This window comes from Saccopteryx leptura, chromosome 5, assembly GCF_036850995.1.
Source record: "Saccopteryx leptura isolate mSacLep1 chromosome 5, mSacLep1_pri_phased_curated, whole genome shotgun sequence".
Lineage (NCBI taxonomy): Eukaryota > Metazoa > Chordata > Mammalia > Chiroptera > Emballonuridae > Saccopteryx > Saccopteryx leptura.
In genome coordinates, this window is record NC_089507.1 from 130,233,725 (window position 1) to 130,241,780 (window position 8,056).

The following is an 8,056-nucleotide window of genomic DNA, read 5'->3' on the forward strand; positions in this document are numbered from 1 at the left end:
CTTCGGTAAGAAGTTTCAAAACCTAAACATAAAAATGTGGTATTCTACCATTTCACTCAGCAATTCCACCTCTGGGTGTATGCCCCGAAGAATTCAAATCAGGCACTCAAACAGGCATTTGTACACTCATGTTTACTGCAGCATTACTCACAACAGCAAAAGTGGAAAGAACTCAAATGTCCCTATATAAATAAACAAAATGTGGTCCATCCATACAATAGAATATTATGCTGCCATGAAAAAGAGTGGAATTCTGACACATGCTACGGTATCGATGAATTTGAAAACACTACACCAAGTGAAATAAACCAGGGACAAAAAAGTCATATGTGCAGGAATTTGCTATCTGAGGTCCTCAGAATAGTAGAATTCACAGAGACAGAAGGTAGACTGGTGTTTCGAGGGGTTCGGCAGAAGGAAAAATGAGTTATTGTTTTGTGGAGACAGAGTTTCAGTTTGGGGTGATAAAAAGTTGTTGAGATGCTTAAGAGTGATAACCACACAGCAATGTGAAGGAACTGAATTATACACTAAAAAAACAGTTAAAACACTGATTTTTGTTATGTATTTTACCACAATATAAAAAAAAATTGTTTAAAGAAAAGAATATGAGCCCAGGGCAGGTCTCAGGTACAGATATTCAGCTTTGTCCCTTCTTCCAGGACAACCTGACCCTGAGGTCAGGGAGCATATCCAGGGGTGAGGCCGCTGATGAGGCTGAACAGAGTGCCAGGGCTCTAACCCCACTGCCTCCACTTTCTCCTGATGCTCCAGGTCTGAGAGAGGAGGAGCAGACCCCACAGAGGCTGAGGCTCCTCCTGGTGGCAAAAGCCGACAGTGGGAAAAATGTGACAGGGAACAGCATCCTGGGCAGAGAGGCGTTCACGTCCAAGCTCAGCACTAAACCAGTGACCACAGCCATCTGCAGTGGGACCCGAGACTGGGCCGGGAGGAAACTGGAGGTGATCGACATCCTCGATGTCTGGTCACCACAGCTCCCACCAGCAGTGGCCCCTCAGGCTGCTGTGCGGCCATCTCCTCCTCCTCCCCAGGGCCACATGCAGTGCTCCCGGTGACTGAGCGGGGCCTGTTGACCGCGGAAGACCAGCAGGTGGTACGGTGCCTGCAGGAAGTCTTTGGAATGGGCGTCCTGGCCCACACCATCCTGGTGTTCACACGGAAGGAGGCCCTGGACAGTGGCTCTCTGGACAAGTACCTGCGGGATACTGACAACCAGGAGCTGGCCCGGCTGGACGCCGTCTATGGGCGCCACCACTGCGGCTTCAACAACAAGGCGGAGGGCGCAGAGCAGGAGGCCCAGCTGCAGCAGCTCCTGCGGCAGGTCCAGGTGGTCCTGTGGGAACACGAGAGCCACCACTACAGCAACGAGGCGTACCGACGCTGTCAGCAAACGCTGCTCACAGAGGGGCAGGGCCGGCATCCAGCCCCAGGGTGCAGCACAGAGGACGTGCCCGGCAAGGAGTCCTGCTAGGAGGGCCTGAGATGCATCCAGAAGGCATCTGAGGACACACAGACGCCTCCAGGGGGGCACTCATCTCAGCACCTAGCGGACTCCAGCCAGGGACAGCTGCTTCCAGCTAGCCTCCCTCAACCGTGTCCCCTCCAGCCAGCCCTCTCCCTCCCTGGGTCACTTCCCAGGCCCGTCTCCAGGTCACTGTCTGGTGTGGTCAGAGGCTGTGGGTCCCAGAGTTCCCAGCTCCCTTCCAAGTCCTTCCTTGCATCTCCCAAGCACAGTTACCTGCTTCACGCCCTGCAGCACGCTGTCCCAAGAGGCAACTCACCTGGCACTGACATCGCACTTCCTCACATTCTTCTCTGTACTAATAGAAGCGAAGGTTCCGGAGGACAGGTCACGCCTCACTGTGCCATGTAACCCCCACAGTGTCCTAATCACTGGGGTCAGTCCTTAAAGGATAATAACAAATCAGTGTTGGATGTTGACAAGGTGACTTTACAGCCCCTGGGCTATGTCCTCGCCCGTAAAGGGGACAAGGCATAGTGACTTTTGAGGCACCAGCTCTGCGTGGTGGGTCAGGACACAGTAATGACTCTGAGACCTGTGGGGAGGGCAGCTGCGGGGCTGGGGAGGAGAAAGCAAGTAGGAAGAGGGAGGAGGCAGGACGAGCAGCCCTTTTATTCTCCCCTGAAAGGGGCTGTTGAATCTCAAGGAATGAGCCTCGTGAAAACTTCGAGGTGGGAATGAGAGCAGAGGGTGAGGAGTATCTCTGAGCCAGGTCTGGTGAAAAGGCAGCCCCTAGACCTGGTACTGGACACAGGGCCCAGGAGATACCAAGGGGGTGTTGGCAGAGGAGAAGCACTTCCCTAAGAACGACTTAGATTACGGATGTCATTAGGGTCCCCTCTCATTGTATCTGCCTTCTGACAGTAGAAAACAAATGTGATTTTTAACCGTGTCTCAGCCTGACCTGCAACCCCTTCCCTTCATTAATGGCTTCCTGGCCTTCACTTTGAAATGTAGCAAAAGTTGACCTTTGCAGGAATGTCTGGGAAAGCTTGCATTGGGGAGGGACCTGACCATTAAGAGAGTTTAAATCACAATCATTGTGAAAGCCTAGCCACCGGCCCAGAGGCACCAGGACCCAGCTGTTCCTGGGAGACTTCTGACCTCTTGGCTCTCTCCAAAATTTACCAAGAACACCAAGCCTGTGTACATCAAAAAGACCTTGTGTTTCTGCTCATCATCAAGTCAATGACCAAGGCCACAGATCCAGACATGCTAATCTAAGTATGTCCAAGTGCAGGCAACCCCGTGCCTGCAAGTAACCCCTATATCGAATGCTCTCTCCCACAGTGCAGCACTGACACCCTTTTGCTGGTCTCAGCCTACTTGTACCCAGGATACAGGTGCTTTTCAAATAAATGTTCCTTTTGGAACACACTAGCCTCGTGTTTTTGGCTCATCTCTCATGGACTTTGCCTTTCAGAGGGCCTCCTAACTAATGTGACTGCAGATCAACATCATGTTTGCTCTAGAATTCTAGGAACTAACTTCAAAAGGAGACTCTGACCTTCAGACATTCTGGATCGAGGATGTTTCTGACCTTCAACCACTTAACTGACTTGCACGTAATCCCCTCCACAGAGAACTCTCAACCCCTTCCTTTAGATTTCTTTCTTTTGTGTTATTTTCTGCCTCCTCTCTGCTGACAACCCCCCCTGCACATGTCCCGTTGTTAAGAGGGCCTTTGTGTTGAGAGTCCCCACTCTTCTCAAGCTGCTGGTTCTTGAATAAACCTACTTTCCTTCCACCAGTCCCTGTCTCTTCATTATTGTCTGTCAAGTGGAAACCTTTGTGTGGTCCCAGAATGAGTGACCAGCCACAGGCGCATACCCACCAGGGCTAACCCTCCTGTTCTCACATTATCAGGGAGGAGTAACAACTGGTCCGGAGTCTCAGCTGCTTGGTCAGGCTCACCCCAGGGCAGGTACTCCAACGACTTCCCAGCAGCCGCCAACAGTTTCTTATCTCAGAGACTCTCCCTGCTCTCCCTCTCAATGGCATCAGCCACTTACAGATGATCTACTGGAGGAAAGAAACGGTTATTGAGGGAGTTGACAGGCTCCACAACTGGGTAAGTTGGACAGGTATGTACAGCACCAAGAGTCCTCAGTCTCTGCCACTTGGACTTTCTGCCATTTAAAGCTTGAAAAGATCTTTCATGGTATCAGTAGGTGTGAGATAAGATTCTAAGATCCGAGGATTTGGTTTGAGAATAACTGATTGTTTGAACTTGATATTTGCTTTGGATTTTGTTTCTGTTTGACAAGGGTGGCTCAGTCTCGGTTTCATCAGAAAGTCTATTAGTTTGTATTTTAGCTGAGTATTAACTTACAGCTATAAGCCAACGACTAATCAGAATTGCTTTCCAAAGGCCTGGTGAATGGGACAAGATCTCTTATGGACAAGCTTTCACATTGTTACAGTCAAAGATTCTACTCAGACAGGATCTAAATTGATGGTTCAAACAGGGGGACAGATGTCACTCCCTGCCCAGACAGTACAACTCAGAAAGGGAAATGAGGGAATGAGTCTTTTAAACACTCTAAGTCCTCCTTCTGGAGGCCATGGAGGTGCTGAGGCCCCGGGAGCAATGGGGGATTATTGCACCCCACCCTATGCAGGCAGCAGGAGCAGCAGGAGTAGCAGATGAACTGCCCCAACTCCACGTGAAGGGGGAATCTGGCATTCTAAAAACTCAAGTGGCTGGCCCCAGCTCTGTCGCTCCATTGGTCAGAGCATCATCCTGATATGCCAAGCGGGTGTGTTTAATCCCTGGTCAGGGCACATGTAATAATCAACCAATGACAGCATTGGACCGGTGTATGTAAGTCCCGTGTTGGATTCCCAGTCAGGGCACACAGGAGAAGCACCCATCTGCTTCTCCACCCTTCCCCCTCTTCTCTCTCTCTCTCTCTCTTTCTCTCTCTCTGTCTCTCTCTCTTCCTCTCCCATAGCCAAGGCTCCATTGGAGCAAAGTTGGCTTGGGCACTGAGGATGGCTTCTGCCTCTAGTGCTAGAATGGCTCCAGTTGCAATGGAGCAATGCCCCAGATGGGCAGAACATCGCCCCCTGGTGGGCATGCTGGGTGGATCCTGGTCAGGCACATGTGGGCATCTGTCTCTCTGCCTCCTGCTTCTCATTTCAGAAAAAAGGAGGCCACGGAGGTGCTGAGGCCCCGGGAGCAATGGGGGATTAATGCACCCCCACCCTATGCAGGCAGCAGGAGCAGCAGGAGTAGCAGGGGGAACTGCCCCAACTCCATGTGAAGGGGGAATCTGGCATTTTAAAAACTTTAGCAGGCCCTGGCAGCTGGCAGCAGAACTTGGGTTTGTTATCAATCTTTAGGAGGCAATCCTATTCTCTGCTGTGTCTACTTTCCCTTCAGAACCCTGGAGGGGAAAACGGTCTTTGGTGCCTGGGTATAGCTACTAATGTTTGAAAATGCCTTGAACGCTAGTAAAATAATGTTCCTTTTCCCTCTTCAAACACGGGAAACTTGCTCCAGTGCCTTTACCCTCAGAGTGGGGGCCCGGAGCAGAGCGGCAACAGCAACACCTGAACTTGTTAGAAACCCAAGTCTTGGGCTCCACCCCTCAACTGCTGAATCAGAAGCACAGGGTTTCAACAAGCCTGGGGGGGGGGGGGTAGTGCATGCTAGGGATGACAAAATACGGAGAAAGATCTGAAGATTCAGCTTCTAATATGAAAAAACTATTCATAGGATTTTGTCCAAAATGACATCTTGGTAGACTTGGGTATTTTTTTTAGAATGGATTCTCTATAGTCTATCACTTCTTCATTTGAAGAACACAGTCTGGGTTTCATCTACTAGGCAATAACATTTGTACAGTAAAAGTCAAGATCACGAGAGCTGGGAACTACCCTCCTCTTAGAGTGAAAAGGAAACAGTAGAGCAATCAGATGTGTGTCCAAAATTTCATCTCTCCAGGTTAAGGAAGAAACTATATTAGATAATGGAGTTCTAGTCACTTCTTGGGCTGTGGTCCGGGGAGCACCTTCCAGGGGAAGATGTCACCTTATGCAGTTTTGTTTCAGGATGGGAACACCTTCATTTTCCATCTGGTTTTGGTTGTTCTTCATTGCTTTCCAGTATTTGACCCTTAACCATTTATCTAAAAAATTTTAAATTTACTTATTTATGGCAGTTGGGGGAGAGAAGGGAGAGAGAGAGACATTAACTGATCGCTCCACCTAGTTGTGCATTGATTGTTTTTCATACGTGCTTTGACCGGGGATCAAACTGGCGAGTTCAGGCTCAAGCGGGCACTGTTGGTGTTCAGGGTCTACACTTCCTCCACTGCACTGCCTCCAGTCAGATTCTGTTAATCCAAATTTTATCTGCAAAATGTTTAGTCTGTTGAAAGCCGATGTTAGTTTTGCAACTAGACTCAATATCTAAGGTTTAATTCTCTCGTCCTTTCTTTGGCTCGAGTGTAGCATGAACAAGAGTTGAGAATTATAGGAAAGTTTCATTGGGAGATTGTCAAAGGACTTCACCACGGGGGTGCACGTGAGGTAGCTCACCCCTCGATGGAGAGGTGGAGCAAACACCCCTCCCCCCGCTGCACATGGCACACCTCTGCTTTCTAGCCCTTCCCCCCTTCTGCCTGACAATCTAGCTTATTTATAAAGGCAATTTTCCCAGGTGAAATACTAAATTGCACAGTGTTTCTTGCAGCTGGTTTAGCCACAAGACCACAAGAGATAATAAGGTGACTAATCATCCTCCTTTATGGAGGACAGACCTTTTTTTTTTTTTGTATTTTTCTGAAGCTGGAAATGGGGAGAGACAGTCAGACAGACTCCCGCATGCACCCGACCAGGATCCATCTGGCACGCCCACCAGGGGTGACGCTCTGCCCACCAGGGGGCGATGCTCTGCCCCTCCGGGGCGTCGCTCTGTTGTGACCAGAGCCACTCTAGCGCCTGGGGCAGAGGCCAAGGAGCCATCCTCAGTGCCCGGGCCATCTTTGCTCCAATGGAGCCTCGGCTGCGGGAGGGGAAGAGAGAGACAGAGAGGAAGGAGAGGGGGAGGGGTGGAGAAGCAGATGGGCACTTCTCCTGTGTGCCCTGGCCAGGAATCGAACCCGGGACCTCTGCATGGACAGTCCTTCTTTTGTAAGTTCTGTCCTCCCTCAAAAAGTGATCTCCTACATGTCCTCCTTTTTGATATTGGAACACTAATCTGTAAATGTCCATATTCAATTGATGCAGAGTCTGTCCATTGCGTGTGATGTGACATATTTGTATTTGACATGATTCATCAATGATCAGTACAGTGTGGTGAGACACGATTATGAGATGCACGCGCTCTGCACAGGAGACCTTGAGAGAGTGTGCAATATACTGAGTGTGCAAGTGGCTTTGTGTACTTCTTACTGAAACACAACATGGCACATATGACATTTTAGACTCACGATTATTTTTTTCTCAGTGAATATTCAGTCATAGACAAGTAAGACAATTCATGTTTTATTAATTCATTATCTATTTAATAATTTCCAAATATGTATAATCTTATTTACAAGTATTTTCCTGAAATTCGAGTTTTCAAGTGGAAATCTAACCTCAAACCATATCTATTAATAACGCATTTTGAATAAATTGTTGCATGAAACAGATGTTTTTTAATTAGAAAATTATAAATACACCCAAATATCATGCCAAATTAGTGGTTTTGTTTGATATTTAGTTTTACTAAATGAGTACTTTTTTCTTACAATTATTATTAAAAATTAATAGGCATGTAAGCATAATTACAATATAAAATATTATAAATGTTTTATTATACATTTATCATATTATAGTGTATTACTGTTGTAATGAATAAAATGTTTCTTTTATTTAGGATATTGTTTTCTTCAATTTATTTTTGTACTCTTTTTCATTGTAAAAAAGTTGGTCATTGAATGACCGAGTGACGTCAGAGAAATGGCACCATGAGGAGCACTCCCGATACCTCTCCCCAAAATTTCAACAAGTTCTACAACCAGAGACAGAAAAACCTATTCCTGGAGAGTCTGGAAGTCCCACACACTGAACAAGAAGCTATGATTGAGCGAAAAATTGACTAAATATGTAATCAACCCTGTAGGAAATAAGATGGAGAACGGAACACTCCGCCTTCCTCACTGACCTGAACAAGGGCTGCTTTCACTTGGAACTGAGAGAGAGTGGGGGCTGGAGATGTGGAGGGAGCTGGGCTGGGGCACAGACGTTCAAGCTGAGGAAAGAATGTGCCTGCGGCGAATCAGCCCATGCGAGCCAACGCCAATGCCGGACCCCAGCAAAGGCGGGCGAGCAGCGGCTGCCATTACCCCCAATATCTTGGTCAGCGAGCACAGACAATGTGCAAGAGATTCCTCCTAGCACCCCAGACATGGGCTACAGTGTTCCCGGACAGAGGGGCAGGGTCAGAGGCTTCTGCATGGGGTGCGACCAGAGTCTCGGTGTGGTCCCTGCTCCCCCAGCAAAAGTGCATGGGGAGCACGT

The 8,056-nt window shown here is 48.4% G+C and overlaps 1 pseudogene; it reads left to right on the plus strand.

The window, feature by feature from the left end:
• Window positions 1-608: 608 nt before the first annotated feature.
• On the plus strand, window positions 609-1,894 carry LOC136406566 (GTPase IMAP family member 6 pseudogene; annotated as a pseudogene).
• Window positions 1,895-8,056: the final 6,162 nt, after the last annotated feature.